The sequence below is a fragment of the Mobula hypostoma genome, chromosome 9 (assembly GCF_963921235.1).
Source record: "Mobula hypostoma chromosome 9, sMobHyp1.1, whole genome shotgun sequence".
Classification (NCBI taxonomy): domain Eukaryota; kingdom Metazoa; phylum Chordata; class Chondrichthyes; order Myliobatiformes; family Myliobatidae; genus Mobula; species Mobula hypostoma.
The window spans coordinates 25,105,078-25,132,832 of NC_086105.1; positions in this window are offsets into that span (position 1 = coordinate 25,105,078).

Genomic DNA, 27,755 nt, shown 5'->3' on the forward strand with positions numbered 1-27,755 from the left:
AATGAGATTACGGATTGCTTCTATGGCAGGATTGGCACTTTACCTAGTAAATAGCTACTTCTCTGAGAATGGTCTCAGGTTTAGCAACTCATTACCCGAATCTCCTTGTGTCCACATTCAATTGTTGTGATTAGATATCCCAGAGCTAGGATCAAGTTAGAGTCCACACTCTTTACATAACAAATAGTTACTTGTCTGAAAATGGTCTCAGTTTTAGCAGGTCATTACCTGAAGCTCCTTGTGTCCGTATTCAATTGCTCTGATTAGATTATTCCAGAGTATGAATCAGCTCAGAGTCCACAAAATGAGGGGTGGTGGGGCGGGGGGGGGGGGGGGACAAAGACAATCGGTTTGTTTGCTTCCCCTGTCCTTGATTCATCTAATTGTAGACTGTAGTTTCTTCTAGCCAACACAGTAATCTTATAAATTTCTGTCACATCTCCTCACAGATTCACAAACTCCAGAATAAACATTCTGGTAAACCCCTTCTGTGCCCTTTCCAAAGTATCTATGTCCTACTTGTAATGAGGTTACAAGAATTGCACACAATATCCAAGCATGGCCTAACCAAAGTTTTATATAACTGCAACACATCTTCCTTACACTTATACTCCAAACCTGAAACAATGAAGGCAAGCATGTCAAATGTCATCTTTACCACGCATGCCATTTTCGGGAAACAATGGACTTGGACACCAACATTTCTCTGTACATCAATGCTGTAAGGGTCCTGACATCAGCTGCATACCTCCACCATAAATTTCATTTCTCACTTTCCTGGATTAAACTGCATCTGCCATTCTCTGCCCATGTCTGTAACTGATCTATATCCTGCTGTATCATTTGGTAACCTTAACTGTTCACAACTCCACCAATCTCTGTTTGTCTGTTAACGTAGTAACTCATTGGGTCGTCCAGTTCATTCAAGAATTCAAGATTGTTTAATGTGATTTCCGGTACGCAAGTATAAAGGAGAACAAAACGTTACTCTGGATCTGATGCTGCACAAAAAAAACACAAGATAAAAAACACAGTAATAATAAAAAAATAGAAATACAAAAGATAGCTTATATACATCGATTGTTAATTCATAAAATGACACTAAACCCGGGAACTCTGACCTAAAAAGGATAAAATAGTGTTCATGGGGGAGGGCTGTGAATGGATAGAGTTAGTGGGTGGAGGTGCTGATCAGCCTTACTGCTTGGGGAAAGTAACTGTTTTTGAGTCCAGTGTTCCTGGCATGAATGTAAAATAGCCTCCTCCCTGACGGGAGAGGGACAAACAGTAAATGAGCAGAGTAGGCGGGTTCCTTCATGATGTTTCTGGCCCTTTTCCACCAACTTTCGGCAAATACTGAATCCCTTTGATGGCAGGTAGGCTGGTGCCAGTGATATTTTGGGCAGTTTTGACAATTTACTGTAGAGCCTTCCTGTTTGCTGCCATGCAGTTTCCGTACCATGCAGTGATGCAGCACATTAGGATGCTCTCTGCTGCGCATCTGTAGAATGAAGTGAGTATAGATGTGCATAGTCCAGCTCTCTTCAGCCTCCACAAAAATTAGAGGCATTGGTAAGCTTTCCTGATTGTGTAGAATGTGTCCTAGGACCATGAGAAGTTGTGTGAGATATGCACTCCCAGGAGTTTGAAACTGCTTGCAATTTCTACTTCTGTGCCACCGAAGTAAACAGGGATGTGAATGGTGTGAGTTCTGCTGAAGTCAATAACTTTCTCCTTTGCCTTGTTGATATTGAAGAAGAAGTTATATGCCTGGCACCAGACCTCAGGCTCTTCCACCTCCTCTCTGTAAATCGTTCTCACTACTGTTCTCACATCAGTGAACTTGACAATGTGACTATTCGGTTGATGGACCAGATAGTCATGCATGATCAGAGTGTACAGCAGTGGGCTCAGCACAAGGCCCATGCTGACGATGATGAGGAAGCATGTTGGGCAATATATGAGACTGAAGGCAATGAGGATAAACTGGTATCTCAGGGTCACCCTTACAGACTGTACCACACCCCAGATTGTGCACCATTTCTCCTCTCTCCAGCATTTCTGATCCAGCTAGATCCTTCATTCCAGCCTCCTACCTATGGTAGACACATTCATTACAAACTAGCATGCAAAATTGACTGACTGAAATTTTTCCTCGGTGTTCCATTCATCAAGGACCAACCCTGACTTGGATCTCAAACCTGCAAATAAGGATGGTGTTGTAGTTGTGTGAATTAACTGCTACCTAGTGGATATCCAGTGTCAGCTTTCAGCCCTATGCTTCTCACTGGATCATGATCCAGCCACCAACCATCTGACCATCACTTTTCAGCTGTTCTTTAACTTCAATTCCTTGGGAAATCCGTCCTCCATTGCATAACCCAGAGCTGCACTATATGCTTCTACCGGGACTATTCCTCCAGACCCTTTTTTTTTCAGCCTGTTCTTAGACCAAAGAACTTAATTCTTCCTACTTTGATCCTACACTTTCTCCACTTGTCCACTGATATCCCTGTTGCTTCTGATACCCGCCAGCATTTTGATAGTTTCCAGATCCCTGGTACCAAATGACTCATCTTCACAACAGACATCAAATCCCACAACACCTCAATAGTCTGATGGTCTTATTTTTTCCTTGGATAGAGGTCTAGCTAAACCCTTACTGAAACTGACTGGAGAAAATGGCTGTATTTAAATACACAGTTATGGAAATTTGTATGGACCTAAGACATTCATATGTTTTTTGTTGATTATATGCTGCAGTTTTATTTCAAGATCTGTCTATCAGTTTTCTTTCTGTTGCATTGATGACTGAAGTGGTGCTGCTTCCTGCAATTGTACAAAATTCAAAATATTCATTAACTTTAATGCAAGTTTATAGCCTGCTCTCAAGTTTAGATGTCTAGGTCTGATTATACCCATCTGTTCCTTGACATCTGTAACCCCATCTCAGCTACCGATATCCATCCATTAATATTCCACTGATTCCCACAGCTACCTAGTACGTCCCCCACTCTGCATCCTGAAAGTCTCCATTCCATGCTCCAAATTTCTCCATCTCTTACCGGATTTTTAACTACTTCTCCTCACTCCCACTCCCCTCTCAATCAGATTGAGGATAAGGTTCCCTCTTTTCTTACTCCATCCCACCAGCCTCCACATAAAATAGATAATCCTCGATAATTTGCTATATCACCACCAGGATACCACCACGAGACACACCTTTCCTTTCAGCATCCTAAAGGAAATATTCCATCAATGGTCTTATCTTGCAGCTGCATCAGCCACTCACCTCTCTCACAGCACTTTCCCCTGTAACCAGAGATATAACATCTCCCCGATTCCCTCTTCCCACCATCCACCAATCCTAACATCCCTTACAGATTAAGTACAAATTCACAACAACTTCTGATTTAGTATATATTACATCCATTATTCTCAAGATTGTCTCCTCTATATTAGAGAAACCAAACACAGATTGGGTAACTACTTTGCAAACCAAGTTTGTTCAGTCCATAAGGCATCCATAAGATTCTAGTGCCATGTAATTTTACTTCTCTATCCCACTCCTACACTGACCTCTCTGTCTTCATTTCGAAAGTAAGCTTGAGCAACAGCACTTCATCTTCCATTGAAATACCTTGCAACTATTGGACTTGATACTGAAGTTTTAAAAATTTCTGGTACTCCCTTTATTTATTTCTTTCAGTGGCTTGCCTGTACCTTCCTTATCCAATGTATTTTGTGTTTTTCTTCCGTCTCCAAATGCAGTTTTTTTTATAGTCATTGTTACCTTGACAACATTGGTTTGCATCATATCACAAACATTCCCTCTGTTCTCTTTGCTTTTTCCATTTCTGTAACTTAAATTATGCCCATGTTCTCACTTTTCCAGTGAAAGGTCTTGGCCAGAATATGTTGATCCGTCCACTTATAGTTCCTGACCTCCCGAGCTTTCAGCATTTTATGATTTATAAATAAATATTTCATCAAGCTAATCTATACAACATAATGTACTTCTGTTCAGTTTAATTTCGTTATTTGTTCTACATCCTTCAAAAATGGTAAACTCATGTTTAGCCACAAATAACTATGTACACCACAATTATAATAAATGCTCGTGATTATTTAAAATAGAAACCAACTAGTCTATTCTAAGTGAAGCAACCTATCACACTCTGTAGTGTTGACCATTCTAACTGACCATCAGTCACTTCTTGCTATCCTTATTTGACACACAATCAATCAATATCAATCTTGAAGTTTTCAATTGACATTGACCACAACCTTTTGATCTGTGTTTTCCAGACGTCTACCACTGTACACTCTGGAAAAAATGTTTAGTCCTAGCTGGCTGAGCTCATATGATGTACTTTTTCTGCATTTCTCCAAAGAATATTGTATCCATTTATCATTTTAAACAGCTCAGTTCTATTGCTCTATGACCTTACTCACTCATGGGAATTTAAGCCATAAACATGCAATCAGCCCTTAAAATAGTTTATGCCTTGTCATGCTGGTCAGGGTAATGCAACCTCTACAGAACTTACTTATTGCTCTAAACTGAATGTAGTATTAAATTGAGGATCCATCCAAGGTAAAGATCTTTAATGATTTTATGTTTGATCACATTTGCAATTGTGACTTTGCATTCTGCAGTTTGAGAGACACTACTAAGATTTGCTAAACAGAATGAACATAGAACAGTACAGCACAGTACAAGCCCTTTGGCCAACAATATTGTGCTGATCTTTTAACCTACTCTAAGATCAATCTAATCCTCTCCCCCCGCCCCCATAGCAATCCATTTATCTTTCATCCATGTGCCTGTCTGAAAGTCAATTAAATGTCCCTAATGCCTAATGCATCTGCCTCCACCACCATCGGTGACACATCTACCAGATTCTGTTAAAAAAAATTGACCTCTGGCATCTCCCCTATACGTTCTGTGACGAGAATACACATAAAATTAAGATGTTTGCTGGCCTGGGTTAGCATCAGTGACATCAGCAAGTGGTCTGCCACCTGCCCTCAGGGGAAGGAGAGATAAGGAACAATGGAGCAGCGTCTGGAGATGTGTAATGAAGGGATGTGGGAGGGAGAGCTGTCTGGAGCGGCTCCCCCCTTTGAACCCTGAACTGTTTGAAGTGATGGACAGGCGATACCCCAGCAGGGGGATAAAAAGGGACAGGTTTGCTAAGGCAGGACACACACGCCACCCGAGGTAACGAGACCCTGGAAGCGGTACGCTTCTCACGAGTCGGTGGGAAGTATCAGACAACGGCCAGGGTGGAAAGGTACGATCAGCGGGAACCCGGTGTGTGTCCGCCCTTGCCTGGGTGCCGGGTTCACTGCAGAGGATCGACCGCATCTGGAGGAGGGGTCACAGTCGGTGACCTCAGGTGACACCACCAAGGACCCACCCAAAAGTTGCTTGTGAGCCATCTCGCCGGTCTGTGAGTGAAGCCATGTCTGAATGATCAGTTGTTCCTGTTCTCTCCCTCTCTCCCCCTCTCCCCCCACGTTGTCCATCACCATGGCAATGATTACTGCGAACTGAACTACTAAACTGGACTGAACTTTGAGTCACTTTGAAATTTGGTCATTTACTCCTAGACAACGATAGAGCTTGATTGATGCTGTTATCTTAATTCTGTGCATATGTGTGTTTATCATTGCTAAACTGTTGCATTTATTATCCTTTCGATTACTGTGTTGCTTGTTCCTTTAATAAAACTTTCTTAGTTCTAGTACTCCAGACTCTAACTGAGTGATCCATTTCTGCTGGTTTGGCAACCCAGTTACGGGGTACATAACAGTTCCTTCAGTCACCTTAATAAAATTATGCCCCCTCATATATTCATATTGGCCTAGGAGAATGTCTCTGGCTATCTACTCTATCTTTGCCTCTTATAACCTTGTACACCTCTGTCAAGTCACCTCACATCCTCCCTCACTCCAAAGAGAAAAGCCCTAGTTCACTCAACCTGTCCTCATAAAACATACTCTCTAATCCAGGGAGCATCCTGGTAAATTTCCTGTGTACCTTCTCTAAGGCTTCCACATCCTCCCTCTAATATTTGAAACTGGCCCAGTTTTGCTTTAAAGTATAAACGCAGTGGTGAAAACAAAATAACATTCTGGCCTGAATTATAGTACTTCACAAAGAGCAAAAGAACAGAAAGAACTTGCACTTATATAACTCTTTTAATAAACTCAAAACAATTACAGTTGTTGAAGTGTTAGGGAATACAACAAGAAATATGATCGTGAAAATAGGTGGAAAAATCCTAACATCAATGAGACAAATTCTCAGGCAATCTAATTTAGTGATATAGGTTAAGAAATAACTTGTGTGAGCACTCTGAAATTAGCTATGGCATTACCTACAATTATGTTCAGGACTTTTATGTTACCTAAACGAAACAAAAATGATTCCAAAATGATCACGGTTAGATGCCCTATTTCCAAAAATAAATGTTTTTCAGTAAATTCAATTTGAATTATGATGTTGGTTAGGGTCACGTGAACAGCTCAAGTTAATAATAATCTCAAAGTACTGGTTTGAAATAGTCCAGATAAATTGACCCTATTCCCATAGCAATTACACTTTAATCTCAAGACATATAGTTTAAATTGTTTTGTCTTCCTAAGATGAGACAGTTACTTCAGAGCATGCTTATGGACCAGATTTTATTTCTTCAATTGTCCCACAAGGCCCATCTGTAACACAAATTGGAGATTCAGCACATCCTTGACTCAAGATCAAATGTTCATAGAATTTCTCCAAGGACAGAGACTTATTGATTCATTGCATATACACATCTCCAGTGTATTTTCTGATCATATTGTAGAAAAAAAACAACCAGATCATTCTCAGGGGATGGATAATGTGTTTCACCTTAACCTGAAGGAGAGTGAAATTGATATTGTGTCCCCTTCACTCACAAGGTATTGTAGATAAATGGCTCAGACTCTGATTAATCTCTTACTGCAAGGCGAGCTGTCCATTGACAGTTAATTTCATTTTTTAATACTTGTAGTGCTCAAAATGCATACCAACCTGTGAAATTTGAAGCATGTTCTTCGAACTTCTGTTAATGATATGTAGTGAGATGTAAATGTGTTGTTTCTTTAGACAGGAACTGAAGTGTCTGAATTTCAGCAAGTTTACAAAACAATAAAAACAACACATCTATATAGTGGTTTTAACGCAGAAAGTTATCCTGTGCAGCTGAAAGAGTTATTAAGAATGTCCACAAGCAAGATTAGTACAGTGTAATTGACATTTTGAAGATGTGGATCAACTTGGAGATGTGGAGATAACATTTGAGGAAGGATTTCCAATCTGTAGAGCAAAACAGTGAAAGCAAATGCCAGGACAGAGAGAAGTAAGGAAATCCTAAAGACCAACATTTGCTGTGGCATGGCATGGTTCTTGAAAGAGGAAGGGATGATCTTTGGATGGATTTAAATACAAGAATAATAATTTTAACTTTGATATTTTTAAGTAACTTGAAGTGAACAGGAGCAAACACATGGACACATCATTATTATTAAGTGTACAGACTTGGGGATACGTCTTCCATTAGTCAAAATCCTGAAACTTTCCACATAAGAGTACTATGGGAGTACTTACATCACACTGCATTTAGCAGCTTAGGGTGTTCTACCTCCATCACCTTAATAACAACAATCACTTATAATAATATACAAATTCCCTCAGTGCTTCATATAAACAAAAAGTTTCTCTAAGACGCAGTGAGAAATAGAGTAAATGGCCAAATGCTTAATTGAAAAGATGGGATAAAGGGGGGTGGGGTGGGGAGAGAGAAGGGGAAGGGCATTCAGGAACTGCTGCTTTGGTAACTAAAAACATGCCACTGATGGAGTGTTTAAAATAAGAATTAAGGATTCAGAATTATAGAAATGAGTAGAGGAGGGTACTCTGGAGGAGAATACTGCAAAGAAAGGATGATGCAATGTATGAATTAGGAAAAAAACAAGGATGAAGTTGAAGAGTTGATAATTAGAAGTCACTGATCACATTCTAAGAAGTCACTTGTTTGAACATTAGAAGCTGCTCTTGCTAATGTTCTTGCTCTCTTGAATGGATTTTCAAACTATTGCTCTTAATTCCCCATGTATTGCAATGCATTTAATTTAACTCCACAACTGTATTTTCCTTAACATTGTCTAAAGTATCAACAAGACATGATCAGGCTATCTTCACTCATCATTCAGTGCTGGTTAGCTTGGGCTTTGAGCTAATCTTCAGCTGGACAGCATAACTTTCCTTTCAAAACTCACACCGCTGCTCAAAAGTAAGACTGACAAGATCAAAATGCAAGTTATTAACATGTAAAGAATTAGTTATTAGAGAAATGGGTATTGAAATTTGTTTTGTTTGCAAAACAAAGCAAAGCTTGGTAGAAGAACTATTTAGCCCCCATCCTTCTGTTCACATAAATGAATGTTACAACCGTGGATCTTGATTAATTTAACTGAGAATTTTCATTTGTGAATCACATGCTCCTTTTTCACAGAAGAGCCCAAAAACAGGGAAAATTGTAAAGCATGAAAAAACTGAAATTCAAAAGCTGAAATTTTAGCAGATCAAAAGTATTCGTCCCCCTTTGCTCAGTACTTGGTTGAACCACCTCTCGCAGCTATTACAGCCAGTAGTCTTTTTGGATAAGTCTCTATCAGCTTTGCATAATGTGATGGAGCAAGATTTGCCTATTCAGCCTTGCAAAATTGCAGGAGCTCGGCCAGGTTAGTTGGGGAGCGCCAGTGGACAGCAATCTTGAGGTCTTGCCAGAGACGCTCAGTCGGGTTAAGGTCATGACTCTGACTGGTCCACTCAAGGACATCAATTTTCCTCATCTGAAGCCACTCTATGGTTGCTCTGGCAGTGTGCTTTGGGTCGTTGTCCTGCTAAAAGACAAACTCCCCCCCCCCCCGCACCCTGCCACCACCAAGTTTAAGTTTTCTGGCACAGGCTGGCAGGTTTTTATCCTGGATTTCTCTGTGTTTAGCAACATTCATCTTAATATTGACCAGATTTCCAATTTTCCAATCCTTACTGTTGAAAAGCGCCCTCATAGCATGATGCTACCTCCGCCATGGCTGACATGCAGTATTAGATTTACGCCACATATATGGCATAGTGTTGAGGCCAAAGCGTTCCACTTTAATCTCATCCAACTACAAGACCTTCTTCCACATCTTTACAGTACCTCGTAAATGATGCTTTGCAAAGACTTTACAGGAAAGGAAATGTTTTTTTTAGCCAGGGCTTCTTCATTGACACCCTTGCATAAATAACCATTTTGTCCAAGACTTTAAAGATTGTGGAGCAAAGAACTTCATCTCCAGTTGCAGCCGCTGACTTCTGCAGCTCAAAGTGACTACTCTTACAAGTGCTATTTTTCTCAAGTTTAGAGGGGCTGCCTGACTTTGGCAGTGTGGCAGTAGTTTCATCATTTTTCTACTTTTTACAATAGGCTGCACTGAACTCCAAGGTATGTACAGTGACTTAGAGATGGTCTTATATCCTTTTCCAGATTTGTGCTTCTCTATTGTCATTTCCCATCTCCCTGACATGTCTTGAATGCTCTTTTGACTTCATTTTAGTTTGGTCTGTTGAAAATACCATTTTGTTGGACCTGAGGGGGGAGGGGGGAGGGAGGGGGCGAGGGAGAGGGAGGGAGAGAGAGAGAGAGAGAATGAGAATGAATTTATTCTTATAAATTCATTGAAAACAGGAGATCCTCCAATTTTCAACATCAAAAAATTGGACAAGTTGGTAATGTAATACAGTATATTGCAGCTGAGGAAAGTTGGTGTAGTAATTAAAAAGGAGATGAATACTTTATCAGCCTCACAATTTTGGTTTTTATGTTTTAGTAATATGTTGACAGGCTTTGGAATTTTTCTTTTGATTAGACATAATGCACAATGTTTTGTTAGATTAGCTCAAAAATCCTATTTCAGTATACAGTATTTTAAATTTAGAAAATGAGACAATAAGATGTGAAAACAGTGACGAGGGCTGAATATTTTTTCAAGGCACTGTACATCATCCAGCCAAAAGCAGGCACACAATCAGAAAACGGAGGAAAGGCAGTATATCACCAAGCATTTCTATCCTTCCATGTGATTAACAACTTAACTGGCTATACCTGCCTTCTCCCCATATCTCTTCATACTGTGGGTTATCAAAGACCTTTCCAGTTCTGTTCTAAGATTAAAAATGGACTCAGCACCAATTGCACTTTGTAGAACTAAATTCCAAGGTTCTACCTTCCTCTAGTGTAGAGGTTCCCAACCTGAGGTCCTCAGGCCCCTTGCTTAATGGTATTGGTCCATGGCATAAAAAAGGTTGAGAATCCCTGTCCTAGTGGACTTGTTTCTTATAACACTCTGAAAGGAATGGCTCAATACTTAGACTGTGCCCAGAAGTCCCCTAGTCTGGGTTTTAAAACCCAAGTGGAAGTAATTTGTCCGAAAACAAAACGTTTCATTGCATGGCCAAACCAACAGCATAAGTTAGAGAAAGAAAAATATCAAACATGAAGTGCAATGATCTGACTGTGCCTTGAGAATTGTACTCATTTTGGCTGCCAGATAAAAAGTAAAACATTCAAATACAGAAAAGACCCAGAAGGCCAGTGGCAAAGATCAGAATATTGAGGCAGAATTAGAACCTGACCAGAAATTCATTTTCTGCAAGCACTTTGTGTATTGAAACATACCTCATAGGCAGATCCCATAAGGAATCAATGATTTTTCTGAAGTGGGAGATTTTCCATTCTGTGGTGATTCAACTCCTCCCTATAGCCTACAAAGTTATCTACTTGCTTTTCCTTCCTTCATAGTACATTGATTAGTCAACATCAGATTGATATAGAGGCTTAGGGATGATAAGGAAGGATGAGAAAGGGAAGATTGCATTAATGGTCAAGGAGACTATCTTACACTGTAGGAATGTCTTAGAAAACTCCTCAAATTCAATCTTATTGCTAGAGCTCTGGAATAAAAAGGGGTCAATCAATTTGATGGTATTATACTGCCAGTATAACCCTGCTTGGAGATGATAAAGGGGGAGGGGGGTAATGGCTTCATTGCTTTGTGACAAAATGTCTGGAATTACTGCTTCGTTGGCTCTGGGACTGGACTGCCTGTTCAGGTGAGACTACCTCCTACTGCTGGAAACCTTATGAGATGAAATGAAAAGTGACTATCTCTGTGTCATCATGAGATGACAGCATCAGTGCATGCAAATGATCCACAAGGGTGAGGAGTGGGTGGAGGGTAGAGCATGTGTGCTGTAGCCATGACCTAGACATGAGTGCTGCTCTACCACAATTTCTTGATCTATTTTACGGTTCAGAATACTCATCTCAAACACATGACTGAGGTTTTGAATTAATGGATTCCAGATATTTCTGCACTGTCCCCGAGTCCTTGGATCCAAGTACACACCTCTTCTTGTTCAGATCCATTCCTGAGGCTCAACTGAAATATTCAAAATTATTTCCAGTAGCTCCGTGCTCTAATGAGCATGCACCCTTTAAAAGCTGATTTAAACTAATTAGAATAGGGCAGTTTCATTGGTACCAGTCATGGTTTACTAGCAGACACCTGACAGTGTACAAATGGAGAAAGCAATGTACTATGCATCCTCAACTTTGTTGTTTGTCCTTAAAAATTATGACTGAATATCAGGCACCAGGATAAACAGAAATAGGCTACCCACACAACGCGTCTATTTAAGGCAAAGGGATTTCTAACCCACGAGATTTTCAGCCTGAAAGATGACTAAGAAGTAATTGTATAGGAAAGAATTAATCTGGAATACATTGCGTCAGCCTTTGTGGGTGGATTCAGGGGTATAAATTCAAATTAGGTTAAATTAACGTTCAAAGCTCAAAATAAATGTATTATCAAAGTACATATACATTACCATATACAATGCTGAGATTCATTTTCTTGTGGGCATACTCAATAACCATAATAGAATCAATGAAAGACCACACTAACAGCACGGATAACCAGTGGGCAAAAGACAACAAAATGTGCAAATACTAAAAGAATCTAAAAGCAGATAGAATAATAATAATAATAATAAAGAAATAAGCAGTAAATATCAAGAACATGAAATGAAGAGTCCTTGAAAGTGAGTCCTAAGGTTGTGGGAAAGTGAAGTTGTCTCCTCTGGTTCAGGAGCCTGATGGTTGAGGGTAATAACTGTTCCTGAACCTGGTGAAGTGAGCCCCGAGGTTCCTGTACCTTCTTCCTGGTGGGAGCATAAGAGAGTATGACCAGAATGGTAAGGGTCCCTGATGATTGATGCTGCCTTCCTGTGACAATATTTTGTGTACATGTGCTCAATGGTGGGGAGGCTTTACCCATGATAGACTGGACCGTACCCACTACTTCTTGTAAGATTTTCCATTCAAGGGCATTGGTGTTTCCATACCAGGCTGCAAATCAGCCTGTCTATATGTTCTCCACCACAGGTCCATAGAAGAGAAGTTTGTCATAGTTTTAGATATGATGTCCAGTCTTCGCAAACTCCTGAGGAAGCAGAGGGGTTGCCATGGTTTCTTTGTAATTGCACTCACATATATGCTGGGCCCGGGTCTTCTGAAATGATAACATTGAGGAACTTAAAGTTGCTGAAGCTGTCCACCACTGATTTCCCCAATGAGACCTGGCTCCTAGACCTCCGGCTTCCTGCCCCTGAAGTCAATAACCAGCTCCCTGGTCTTGCAGAAATTAAGTAAGAGGTTGTTGTTGTGGCACTACTCAACCAGATTTTCAATCTCCCTCCTATATGCTGATTCATCACCACCTTTGATTCAGCCTATGACAGTGGTGTCATTGGCAAACTTAAATAAGGCATTGGAGTTGTACTTAGCCACACAGTCATGAGTGTAAAGCAAGTTGAGCAGGGGCTAAGCACACAGCCTTGTGGTGCACCTGTGCTGATGGAGGTTGTGGAGTTAGATGTTGTTGCCAATCTGAACTGACTCATGTCTGTCAGTGAGGAAATCGAGGATAAAATTGCACAAGGAGGCATTGAGGCCAAGGCTTTGAAGCCTATTGGTTAGTTTAGAGAGGATGATAGTACTGAATGACAAGCTGTAGTTGATAAAGAGCATCTTGATGTATGCATCTTTACTGTGCAGGTGTTTCAGGGTTGAGTGAAGAGCCAATTAAATGGAAGCAGCTGTGGACCTGTTGTGCTGGTAAGGCAAATTAAAGCGGATCCAAGTCGCTTCTCAGGCAGGAGTTGATATATTTCAACAACAACCTTTCAAAACACTTCATCACTGTGGATGTAAGTGTCGCTGGATGATAGTGATTGAGGCAGATTAAAACATTCTTTTGAGGCACTGGTGTAATTGAAACCTGCTTAAAGCAGTTGGGTACCTCAGACTGCCGAAGTGAACACTCCAGCCAGCTGGTCGGCACAGGTCTTTAGTACTCAGCCGGTACCCCATCTGCGCTGGATACTTCCCCTGGGTACACCCTCCTGAAAGATGCTCTCACATCAGTCTCGGAGACTGAAATTACAGGATCATTGGGACCTGTGGGTGTTTGTGAAGGTTCCTCGATGTTTTGACAAGGAGGAACCATCAATTAATTATAAAGTAATTTACAATGTAATGTTAGCACGTGCAGACAGGCAGGGTTTATATCAGAACCTCTGCTGTTATTTAACAAGTAATGCAAATGTTTCCTTATTGAGGAACCAAGATCTCAGGAATGGTCTGTCTCACATTTTAGTATCACATGAGCTGGCGTAAACACTCATGAATTTAACAGCAATGCTGTCAGAAGCAGGAATAGCTTATAGGAAGCTTTATACAGTCGTGGGTGCAAATAAGTCAACTTCAAACAGAGCATATTATATATCACTAAGTGAAAAACAAAAAAGAATACTAACAGTGTAGGAGACTGGAGAAGGGAAGGGAGGGCTGGTTCACCGACAAGAGAGCAAACATTTTCCTGCATCGTTAGGAATGTGAGAGGTGTGTTTTTTCACAACCAAAAGCAGGGACTACACCTCACCAATCGTTAGCATATAGGCACCAATTAAAGAATCATAGTCATACTGTCATTTTTAAAGTACTGCTGTGTGGAGGAAACATCCAAGGGAAGGCAATGAAAAAAAAATTTAAATTGATGATAGTACCCTCACACACTAAAAGTCTCAAGTGACTCACTAATGAACTGCTCTAACCAGCTGGTTAATGGTTGCTCAGAAATAATTCTAGAGTGTTTATTTTAAAAAGAGTAATTAGTATGAATTATGATGTATGGGGGTCTGGTTGGTAGATTTATTTTAAATGATTCTGTCAACTGCTCAAGAAAAAGGAAGATGCCACACGGTATTTCAAAGGTTATTTTTTGCTGTGGTGAGTAGCCCAGCTCCTGGCCATACAGTGCCGTAGATTCACTCGTTTGCGTCTGTATCTCAATTAGATGCGCAACACACAAGTCATTGGAGCTGGACAGTTACAACCTTACAAGTGATAGTGAATCTAACGGCAGAGTAAGTATACATGATTTCATTGCTGTAAAGAACAAATTTTGTAACCTGCTGCAGCCTTTACTGTTAGATTAAAATGATCAGCTCTACTGAAATGTGCTTGTTCATATATTGTATCAGGAGGCCTGTGACTAGTGGAGTACTGCAGGGATTGGTGCTGGGTACGTTGTTGTTTGTCATCTATATCAATGACCTGGATGATAATGCGGATAACTGGATCATCAAATTTGCAGATGACACAAGACTGGGGGTATAATGGACAGTGAGGAAGGCTATCATGGCTTGCAGAGCGGTTCAGTCTGCTGGAAAAATGGGCTGAAAAATGGCAGGTGGAAAATAATATAGACAAGTGTGGGGTGTTGCACTTCAGTTGGACCAACCAGCGTAGGTCTTACACAGTGAACGGTAGGGCACTGAGGAGTACAGTAGAACAAAAGGATCTGGAAATACAGGTCTATTAGTCGTTGAAAGTGGTGTTACAAGTAGATAGAGTCATAAATAATGCCTTTGTCACATTGGCCTTCATAAATTAAAGTATTAGTACAGGAGGTTGTATGTTGGTGAGGCCTAATTTGGAGTATTGCATGGATTTATGGTCACCAACCTAAAGGAAAGATGTAAAGAAGGTTGAAAGAGTACATTCAAAATTTACATGGATGTTGCTGGGGCTGGAGGACCTGAGCTATAAGGAAAGATTGTATAGGTTTGGATTTTATTCCTTAGAATGTAGAAGATTGAGAGGAGATTTGATAAAGGTATTCAGGATTATGAGGGGTATAGGCAGGGTAAAGGCAAGCAGGCATTTTCCACTAAGTTTGGGTGAGACTACAACCAGAGGTTGTAGGTTAAGGATGAAAGGTGAAACATTTCAGGGGAACATGAGGAGAAACATTTTTCAGAGGGTTATGGGAATGCGGAATGAGCTGCCAGCGCAAGTGGTGTATGCGAGTTCAACTTCAATGTTTAAACAAAATTTGGATAGGTACGTGGAAGGTAGGGGGATGGAAGGCTATGGTCCTGGTGCCAGTCAATGAGAGTAGGCAGTTTAAATTGTTTTGGCATGGACTAGATGGGCTGAAGGGCCTGTTTTATCCTCTTCACACTATCTAGGCCTCTCAAAATTATATGCCTTAATTTAATCTCCCCTCTGCTTTTCCCGTTCCAAGCAAATCACCCCCATTTTGCCAACATTTCCTAATAAAACTTTCCGTTCTAACAACACTCTCATGATTCTCCTCTGCATCTGATGCTGTTGTATTCATCTTCTAATGTGATGACCTGAAAGTGTTATACAATGTTAGAAATGGAGCTTAGCTAGTGCTTTATACAGTTCTACTATAAACAATTTAATCTTTATAAATGCTTTGGCTAATAAAGGTTGCTATCCCATTTCTCTTCTCAACTATCTTCTTTGAATGTCCTGCTACCTTGACAGATCTGTAGACATGCATTCCAAAACCTCATCATCTTCAAAACTGAATAGTTTCTTACCATTTATTGTCCGTTCCTTGTTGCTCTCCTCAAATGCATTATCTTTGAACTGAATTGCTTGTGGCACTTCTTTTTACAGTTGGTCCTTGCTGTCTTCTTACAGCTCACCTTTCTTTCTTTCAACCAGCCACTTAGATGAAACCTTTTCTGGCCCATGCCTGCAGTCTGTGGGATGAAGATATTCCCCAGTGCTGTTCAGCAGAAAGGTCTAGTATGTAAATACAGGTTAGCATGTGACCTACTGGTGATGACTCCATAATATCCTTATCTTTTGGTAGAAGGTGAAGATCTCGAGTTTGGGAGGTGTTTTTGAAAAAGGAGCAGTGCATTTCTTGGAAGCCCTTAAGGCAGTCAATGTCCGTCAATCGTCACGGTGGTGGTAGTGAATTCCAACATGGGAATTAGGTTCTAATCAAATAGCTTGCATTTCAGCTACCAAATGGCCTACTCCTGCACCTATTTTCTATGTTTCTATTACCTGGGATGGCAGTAGGTGTCCAGAAAGCAAAAGAGCAGATGCTGGAATTGAAAAACAGGCGATGCTGCAAATATTCAGCAGGTCAGGTAGCATTTGTGGAGAGAGGAACAGAATTAACATTTCATCCAAACTAGACATGTGAGAGAAAGGGAAATGTGAAAGGTAGGCCCGTGGTAGGGTGGGGCAAGATGTTTCAAATGTTACAAATGCCCTCCATGCTGGCTGATAGAGGACTGCCAATGTCTGTTAGTCACAACTCATCTGTAAATAGAGGGAGATGAAACAAAAGTGCTGGAATTTGTGAGCTGCAGAGCATAGCAGCTGCTTAAAGTCTGAAATAAACGAGAATTTAGGAAATACTCTGCAGCTCAGTAGAAGGGTTTAAAACTGAGTTGATGTTACTGGTGTAGTAACCATGTCTCACCACAGGCCAGTTCAGACATATTTGAAAAGAATGCCTTCACAAAACTGATGAATTCAATAAAGACTGCAATATGCCAAGATGAAAGATGAGGTGCTGTTCCTCAAGCATAACTAGATTTCATTGGAACAGTATGTGATACCTCTTGCAGAAGGTCTGTGTAGGGTGGGGTATCTTGACCACAGTCAGGCAACAAGCAACTAGAAACTCGAGTCACCCTTGTTCTGCCTAACCTGTTGACTATCTCCAGTTCTTATTTCAGTTCCAGCATCCTCACATGTTGAATAGATTAGATACTAGAGAGATTTTGGAGTTGTAGACAAGTGCAATCTATACCATCCCATTCTGGACATGCATTGTAAATGGTGAAAGACCATAGAGAGTTATAAACACAAAATACTCTGCAGATGCTGGGGTCAAAGCACAAAGCAACACTCACAACACTCTGGAGGAAATCAGCAGGTTGGGCAGCATCCATGGAAAAGATCAGTCAACGATTCGGGCTGGAACCCTTCCTCAGGACTGAAGAGGGAAGGGGCAGAGGCCCTATAAAGAAGGTGGGGGGAGGGTGAGAAGGAGAAGGCTGGTAGGTTCCAGGTGAAAAACCAGTAAGGGGAAAGATAAAGGGGTGGGGGAGGGGAAGCAGGGAGAGGATAGGCAGGAAAGCTGAAGAAGGAATAGGGGAAAACACAATGGGTAGTAGAAGGAGGCAGAACCATGAGGGAGGTGATAGGCAGATGGGGGAGGAGGCAGAGTGAAATAGGGATAGGAGAAGGGAGGAGGAGTGAATTACTGGAAGTTGGAGAATTCTATGTTCATACCAAGGGGCTGGAGACTAACTGGATGGTATATGAGGTGTTGCTCCTCCAACCTGAGTTTAGCCTCATCATGGCAGTAGAGGAGGCCATGTATGGACATATCTGAATGGGAATGGGAAGCAGAGCTGAAGTGGGTGGCTACCGGGAGATCCTGTCTGTTGTGGCGGATGGAGCGGAGGTGCTCGATGAAGCGGTTCCCCAATCTGCGTCAGGTTTCACCGATGTAGAGGAGGCCTCACCGGGAGCACCAGATGCAATAGATGACCCCAAAAGTCTCACAAGTGAAATGTTGCCTCACCAGGAAGGACTGTTTGGGGCCCTGAATGGTTGCAAGAGAGGAGGTGTAGGGATAGATGTAGCACTTACGCTTACAGGGATAAGTGCCGGGTGGGAGATCCGTGGGGAGGGACGCGTGGATCAGGGAGTTGCGGAGGGACCAATCCCTGCGGAAAGCGGAGAGGAGCGGAGAGGAGTGGAGAGGGAAGGATGTGGTTAGTGGTGGGGTCCTGTTGAAGGTGGCAGAAGTTGCGGAGGATAATGTGCTGGATCTGGAGGCTGGTGGGGTGGTAGGTAAGGACAAGGGGAACTCTGTCCCTGTTGTGGTTGCGGGAGGATGGGGTGAGGGCCGAAATGCGGGAAATGGAGGAGTTGCGGGTGAGGGCATCATTGATGATGGTAGAAGGGAAACCACGATCCTTAAAGAAAGAGGACATTTGAGATGTCCTGGAACGGAAAGCCTCATCCTGGGAGCAGATGTGGCGGAGACGGAGGAACTGGAAATAGGGAATGGCATTTTTGCATGTGGCGGAGTGGGAAAAGGTATAGTCGAGGTAGTTATGAGAGTCAGTTGGCTTGTAGAAGATGTCAGTGGACAGTCTGTCTCCAGAGATGGAGACCGAGAGATCGAGAAAGGGGAGAGAAGTGTCTGAGATAGACCAAGTGAATTTGAGGGGTGGGTGGAAGTTTGAAGTAAAGTCGATGAAATTGACGAGCTCAGCATGGAGCACCAATGTAGTCGTCAATGTACCGAAGGAAGAGTTGGGGAGCAGTACCAGAATAGGTTTGGAGCACAGACTGTTCCACATAACCAATGAAGAGGCAGGCATAGCTAGGGCCCATGCGAGTTCCCATAACTACACCCTTAGTCTGAAGAAAGTGGGAAGAGCCAAAAGAGAAGTTATTAAGTGTCAGTACCAGATCCGCCAACCAGAGGGGGTTAGTGGTGGTGGGGAACTGGTGAGGTCTATTGTCCAGAAAGTAGTGGAGGGCTTTGAGGCCTTCTTCATGGGGAATGGAGGTGTATAAGGATTGGACATCCATAGTGAAAATGAAGCGGTCGGGACCGGGGAACTGGAAGTTATTGAAGAGGTGGAGGGCATGGGATGTATCCCGGATGTAGGTGGGGAGGGACTGAACTATGGGTGACAAAATGGAGTCCAGGTAGGCAGATACAAGTTCGGTGGGACAGGAGCAGGCAGAAACTATGGGTCTACCGGGATATTCAGGCTTGTGGATCTTGGGGAGGAGGCAAAACCGAGCGGTACGGGGTGTGGGAATTATGAGTTTAGCGGCTGAGGGTGGAAGGTCTCCGGAGTTGATAAGGGCGGTGATAGTACGGGAGACAATGGTTTGAATTTTGTTTTGGGGTCCTGTTCCAGGGGTAAGTAAGAGGAGGTGTCAGAGAGCTGCCATTTGGCCTCAGTGAGGTAAAGGTCGGTCCGCCAGACTACTACGGCACCACTTTGGTCAGCGGGTTTGATGGTAAGGTTGGGCTTAGTGCGGAGAGAGTGGAGGGCAGTGTGTTCAGAGGGAGTGAGGTTGGAACAGGAGAGAGGAGTGGTGAAGTTGAGACGGTTGATGTCTCAGCAACAGTTGGAGATGAAAAGATCGAGTGCAGGTAGAAGGCCCAGGCAGAGTGTCCAGGAGGAGGAGGAGGAGGGTCGAAGACAGGAGAAGGGGTCATCAGTGGGGGGGGGGGGGAATCCTTGCCAAAGAAGCAGGCTCGGAGACGTAGGCGACGGAAGAAGAGTTCAGTATCACGGCGGGCACGGAACTCTCTGAGGTGTGGACGGAGGTGGAACAAAAGTGAGAGTAGAGAGTTAGTTAACCTGAAGGATTCCAGGTTTTACTCCATTCAGGCATGGAGTTATGAGTGCAATTGACGCTTAGGGACATCAGTAATAATCCCATTCTGTTTCATGGAGGAAGATGATTGTTGAAATTAGTTATGTCTTGAGGAATTCATCTGGAAAAAGTCTTGGGGGTCTGAGATGATTGACTCTCCAACGAGAATAATGATCTTCCTTGTGAGATACTGCTCCTGTTTGATAAAGCTTTTTGATGCCATACATTGTTAAATGTCTGATCTCCCTCTGGAATTCACAGAGATTTTCCAAGCTTCAAATAAAGTTATAGTTAGGAGTGCAATCAGGTAAATTTACTTTTACACTTTAGTCTGCATTGTTACTGATTTACATTGTTGTGCCTTAGTGCACAGTATAATGAGCTGTATCCTGGGACATATAAACCAAAGAAAGAAAAAATACAAACTATATATTAATGAGCAGGTTATGGATAAATGCTGCTTGTTAGCATTGTCAGAGGCATCTTCTATCACTTTGCTGACAGTTGCAAGTTCAACCTAGAATTGTCTCTGACTGTGCACCAACCTATTTCTGGTTGTGTCACAATACCCCGTGACGGGTTAGAGAACCAGCAGAAATGGAAAACACTTTGGAGTCCAGTATTGCTATTAACTAATATATTTATTGGTAACTATGCAAAACAGTAATATAAATGCAGATATTACAGGTTAGCAATGATTATATATAAGTAAATATATCAATAAGTGTGGAAATATATGAAAACCAAGCTTCTTCAAGCCTAGGGGTAAATAGATAGTCTTAAGACAATGAGTAAAGTTCAGTTCAGTTCGTGGTGTTGAGTTGAGTAGTGATGGAGAGAGAGAGAGGGAGAGATTTGAGTCTTGAGATGAGCTGACGCCGTCGGTCTTCCCGTTGTCCTCCAAAATCCTTTAAAAGTCACTGACTGTGACCACAACAAAGGGGATCGTTCTTCTGTGGTGGAGCTATCAACCCAGGCAAAGGTTGGACACATGGACAACTCCCCACCGGTCACTCCTTTCTCTCACTGCAAGAGCCACTGATCGATCCGCCTGATCGATCCTCCAAAAACCCACTTTTTCTGTGGGCACAACAAAGTTCATTCAGTGTCCAAAAACATATGCCTGAGGTCTATCATCTGACCTCCTATTTATCTCACCATATGAGTACCAACTGTCATTCAAATAACTCCTCCCATCTCTGTCTGTGTAAGAAATGTACAAGCAGACAATTTCCTTGGGAAGTATAAACATACTCCTGAGAAACTATAACATCGATTGTCCATCAAATAATGCCACCCTTGGTCACCATAGCGACTTACGAACTGCTCGATGCTTCCTCTCTCCAACTCAGCAGAAATCCAAAAATTCCTCCTCGTGCCTTAAAGTGACAGTCCAAAAGTTAGTCTTCACCTCTCTCTTTCTTTCTCTCTCTCTTTTCAAAAGCACAGTTCATAAGGGGTAATCCAGCACAGTTCATAGGGGTAACTCAGGACCCCGTCACAGTTGATTTTATTTTCCAATATCCCAGGTATTTTAATTAACAAAAGGAGAAGTTTAATGAAAGGCATTTGCAACTGGAGGCTCATGTAAATAACGATGTCCTGAAGAAAAGAATGGAACATAGTGTTTGTTTCCTCTTTGGCTCCAAAATTTAACATATTCACCAATATTTATGCAACTTGAGGCACAGTTGTTAAAATTCCGGGAGTAACTTTGCATTGATTTTACACTCATGTCCCTGCAGTACATTTGCACGGTGCAGACCTTTAGTTGAGAGAAGTGTTTAAATGAGCTGAGATAAGCTGGTTTCAAGTATCATTAAACTTTAAAGATACGGAAAATAAAAGCAAGATGCAGCATTCACGCAGATTTTATGTAATTCTTTCTTTCCATTTGGATGATGACAGGGTGCAAATATACAGGAAGTATTAAAGTAACTTATTTGCATATGTCCATTTGTACATACTGAATGTCTGTCCTGAGGCCCTTATGTAAATCACCTTTATATCGATGACTAATTATATTTTTGCTTGCAATAATTATTTTGGCTATTTGCCTGTGTATTTCATTGCTATTCCTGCTTTGATCTTGGCAAAACAATTTTGCTTCTGGCTGTTAGTTATTAATTTTATTTATTTATTAACAGTTTTTAAATTCAGATTTATCACGCGTACGTAGAAACATACAGTGATATGTGTTGTTTGCACTAACAACCAACACACCATCTTCTCCAGAGCATCATGGTACAATTCTACGCAGCCATCATAGAAAGCATCTTCACATCAGCCATTACTTCTGTTTTGGTGTACAGAAATTAAAGTGAACTGTCAGGACAGCAGTAAAGGTCATTGGCTGTAGTCTACCTTCACTGCAGGACTTGGATATGTCCAGGACAAAGAATTGGGTGGGATAAATCTTTGCAGATTCTACCCACCTAGGAAACTGCCCTTGTCAAAAGCTGCCTTCTGGAAAGCAATATAGAGCTATGAAAACAAAGACTTCCCAGCATCTTAGAAGCTTTCTCCCCCCAAAAGTTAACCTAATCAACCATTCTAGTTAGAACCCCCATCCTCTCCATTTATTATCTCAGTCATTGTATTGTAAACACTTTAAACCACATTTTATAATGCTGTTTACATTGTAAATACATGTTGGTGTTTATGTATTTCTGCACATTTTATTCCATATCTGTACTTCCAACTTTATATAATTCCATATTCTGTATAATTGTTGCGTTTTGCCAGAAGTACCAACACGGCACAGCAACGTCCTAATACGTGTCAATGTTTATGGCGAATAAAGATGATCCTTGATCCTTGACCTAAGTGTATACTGGCGCCAACATAGCATTCCCTCAACAACAGCAACAAAACAAAATATAAACAGCAAAATAGGACCCTTTCCCACATCCCCCACCCACTCACACACATCCAACCCCAGGACAGGCCGCCTCTGGGCCTCCAGTCTTTGCTCCTCTGCTTCCGGACTAGCATAGACCTCTGTCACAGGACTCATCGACCTGGGGTGGGGGTGTTACCAGCCATTGTGGGCATGTGGTTTAGGACCTCTGACATAGGACTTACCAACCAGGGGAGCGCTACGCCCCATCTTCAGACCTTGCCGACCTGAACTCTGGCCTCGACTTCTGAACTTGCATGGACCTCCGACTCTGGGATTCGCTGACCTGGGGGTCACTGACCTTAGTGCCTCCTTTCCCTGGCCATTTCTCCGTCTCTGTCACCATGTTTGTCTGAATAACCTGTGGCATCTTTCATACCATAGTGACATACTGGTGCTCTTCTCAGTGGATATCGATAGGCAACACCTCCTTTTTCAACACTATTCCCATATCCACCGAGCCATTCCACCGAGATGCAGCACAGAGCGTCATAGGAAGTCATTCCTGCCCGTGGCCATCAAACTTTACAACTCCTCCCTTTGGAGGGTCAGACACTCTGAGCCAATAGGCTGGTCCTGGACTTATTTCCTGGAACAATTTACATATTACTATTGTGACGAGAATACACATAGATAAGATGTTAGCTGTCCTGTGTGATCAGCAGTTGGTCTGCCACCTGTCTTCAGGAGAGAGAGAGAGAGAGAGAGATAAGGAAAACAATGGAGCAGCATTTGGAGATGTGTAATGAAGGGGGAAGGAGAGCTGTCGGGAGCGGCTCCCACTTTGAACCCTGAACTGTTTGAAGTGATGGACAGGCGATACCCCAGCAGGGGGATAAAAAGGGACCGGTTTGCTAAGGCAGGACACACACGGCACCCGAGGTAACGAGACCCTGGAAGCGGTGCGCCTCTCACAAGTCGGTGGGAAGCTCTTGGACGGCTGATCGCGGGATCAGCCTTAGACGCTCAGGGTGGAAAGGCACGATCGGCGGGAACCTGGTGTGTGTCCACCCTTGCCTGGGTGCCAGGTTCAGCGCAGAGAAACGATCGCATCTGGAAACGGAGGGGTCATGGTCGGTGACCTCAGATGACATCACAAAGGGCTCGCCCGAAAGCTGACTGCGAAGGTCTGTGTGGAAGCTGTGTTGAATATTCATTCGTTTTGCTCTCTCTCCTCCCGCGCCCCCCCCCCCACTGTCCATCGCCATGGCAACGATTACTGCAAACTGAACTAAATTGAACTGGACTTTGTGTCACTTTGAAACTGGTCATTTACCCCTAGACAACGATAGAGCTTGGTTGATCCTGTTATCTTGATTCTGTGTACATGTGTGTTTATCATTGCTGAACTGTTGCATTTATTATCCTTTTTTGATTAGAGTACTGTGTCGCTTGTTTCTTTAATAAAACTTTCTTAGTTCTAGTAATCCAGACTCCAACTGAGTGATCCATTTCTGCTGGTTTGGCAACCCAGTTACGGGGTACGTAACACTATATAACTATTTATGGTTTTATTACCATTAAATTATTTATGGTGCAACTGTAACGAAAACCAATTTCCCCCGGGATCAATAAAGTATGACTATGACTATGACTATGAATATATCCCTTGATTCTCATAAGGTCAAGAAGTCTGTTGATCTATGAATGAACGCAATGACTGAATCTTCACCAATACATAGACTACTGCAAAAGTTGATTACTATTTCAGTGAACAAATTGCTCTTTATCTCAGTTTTTCCCTTATTCTGAAACACAGTCAGTGGAAAAATCTTCCATGCATCCCTGGAACCAGCTTTTTCTGAGCTCCTTCTATATCAAATAAATTCCTTTTCAGATAAAGATATACCACAAGCCAAAAGTGAGACAGCTATATTGCGACAGTTAGAATTGTGCACACAAGCCAGTGCTCTGTCCCATGCAGGATCTAACCATCAACACAAACATATGTCTTGATTTCCAGCATCACAAAAAGTCAATATTCCATATCCATTAAAAAAATCATTACCTAAGAATAGTTAGAAGAGCAAAAAGTAGAAAAGGTAGGTACCCTCAAGGGAAATGGGGAGAAGGCAGGAAATTGGGGCTGAGACAGGAATGTATTAGTGATGATGAAATGGTGGAGCAGACTCAATGGGTTGAATGGCCTAATTCTGCTCCCATGTCTTAAGGTCTTATGGTCTAAAATATCTAAAATGGGTAGTACAATGCCGAAAAATGCAGATCTACTGAAAGATTTGTGAGAATAATGGCAAAGATTAAGTCTAATAAACTTCAAAATTTACTCCGAAGTAGGATCTGACAGCCACTTCTTTGAGTGGAGGGAATATTTTCTGTGTTTCTTGTATTGAAATGAACAACGCTTCCCTTTCATATTTTACTGATCTGTGAAAATTTATGTTAGCTTCCCGAAATTACAGAAGTAAAGGAGTTTGTCCAAATTACATGATATAATTGTACTAAGATACTTTTTAGAATTATTAAGCATTCTGATTGAAGATAGTGATTGATTTTAATAGTTATGAAGCACACACCAAGTGAGTAACAAAGATTTACAAGTTGAGTAGTGTGAGTGGAATCTACCAGTCAGCAATGTAGTAGGGTAATAGGTAAAGTCTAATAGTTCGTTTACTCATGAGATACAGTCACACGGGCTTTCCTCATAAACTAATCTCCATTTTCACTAGTGCACCTGATTCATTTTGCAGTTTACAAAGGGGATAACAGATTTCCAGTACTTGACTAACCAAAAGGATGCTGTCACTTTGGTTGATGAGGGAAAAAATGCTCTGAAAAATTTATAACACTATTTTTCCATAATGGAGTGTGTTATTTAGAAACATTGTATATGATTACCAACCAAACCATCTATTATAACAGAAAGTGAAAGGTTAATCAAATTCATTAATTTTGTTGAGATGAGTTATTCATGTGGCGTTTGAAGATTGAGGTTGAAAACACAGTAAAGGTAGAGCATGATATTTATCCACTGATATGGTCTTAAAACATTTCATACTTAAATGAGCATTTTCATAACCTGCAAATTGAAAAATTTGCTGCTGCTTGTATTTAGGATTTTTACTACTCGACAAAATCAAAGCATTTTAAGCCATTTGGAGTTTATACCTTTATTCCATCTGGTTAGCCTCCAACCTGATAATATCAATGTCAATTCATCCTATCATTAAAAAGAATTCCCTCCCCCTCCACTCTTCTTCTTTTCCCCACTCTTACCTCTGGCCTCTTACCTCTTCTCACCTGTCTATCAGCCCCCCCCCCCTTCTCTTTCTCCTATGGTCCACTCTCCTAGCAGATTCTCTCTTCTCCAGACCTTTACTTTTACTACCCTCCTGGCTTCACTTATCATCTTCGAGCTATCCTCCTCCCTCCCCACCATCTTTTATTCTGTCATCTTTCCGCTTCCTTTCCAGTCCCGCAGTCTTGGCCTGAAGCGTCAACTGCTCATTCATTTGCACAGATGCTGCCTGACCTGCTGAGTTTCTTCAGCATTTTGTATGTGTTGCTTTATACCTTTAAGTTGAACAGTAGTTTATTATATTTATTACAAAAACTTGTCTTTATATAATGTATAAGCTTATAATGCCAAAATGTTTTACAGAGGTGTCATTAGACATGGTAAGCCAAAGGAACAAGTGTTAGGAGGGGAGACCAAAAGCTGAATCCAAGAGGTGGATTTTGAGGAGGACCTTAGAGAAAGAAAGACAGAAGGAAGTAGGGTATAAATTCAGCTAAAGACATGGGCTGCAATGTGATGGGAAAAGGAGAAGCGAAAACAAGAAGTAAGATAGAATAGTAAAACTGAAAGAAAGCACAGAGAGAATGGGGAGACGATTGGGGTCAAACACAGTTGATACTTATAAACTGGGGCATTGGAAAATAACTTGCCGTGGATTAGATCGTTCTAGCAATATTTTAGTGAAATTATATATCTAACGTATTCTAAGCATGTTGAAAAAGCGATACTAGAGGGAACATTACTATTATTAAAAGCTCTAGGAAAATAAAAAATGACAGAGCAGCCAGACAGTTAATGTGATTTTATATTGAAAAGTAGGGAGGCAGGAAAAGGTCCAGTGGGCCAAACAAATTCACGAAACTGGAAGAAAAGATAATGGAATCCTTACTCAAAGATGTTACAGTGACGCATCTAAAACTGAAGGTGTAAATCATCATAGATTTCAACATGAAGGCCCTTGCATGATCAGCCTTCAAATTCATGAAGAATAAAATGATTGAGCAAGGGTGATGTAGTAGATGCAAAGAATTGGATTTCCTAATTGTCTTTCATAAGATACCAGCTAGTAGATACTAGGGCATACAGAAAACAAAAAGTGTGCGATGAGGCTAAGGGTCGTGGCCCAGTCTGGCAAAAGTCGAGCATTGTGAATCAGTAAGACAAATTGCTTGGAACTGCATGGTTCACCACTTACATAGGAGGTGACAAAATTTGTAAAGAGAATAACAAGATCATACAATTCAAAGGAATCTGCTGACACATGTACATAAAGACAATGAGAAGTGATGCAAGTTCATTTATGAAAACACACAAAGTTGGTACAAGAGAGATTATAACCACCCAAAATGGCTTGATGAAGATCTTTGTAGATTTGATAAATATTGGAAAAGTATAGGGTCACCAGAACCAGGAGCCATGCCCATTAGGTATGCATTAGATCACCATTAAAACCTATGGAAAATGCTGAAGACAGAGATTAAAATACGGAATTCACCAGCACAAGTAATAAATAACTGACACAACATCATTTGAGGGGAAGTTAGCTAAACAATTAAATATAAGAATAAAGAAAGAGAGGAACTAGTTCAAAAGCAAGTGTGAAGAAGCTTTATAGATAAACAATCTCTGTAAACTCGTCTATTAGAAACCAATAGCATTTGGCTAAATAAAATATATCTATGCTGTCAACACTTCCAACATGTCG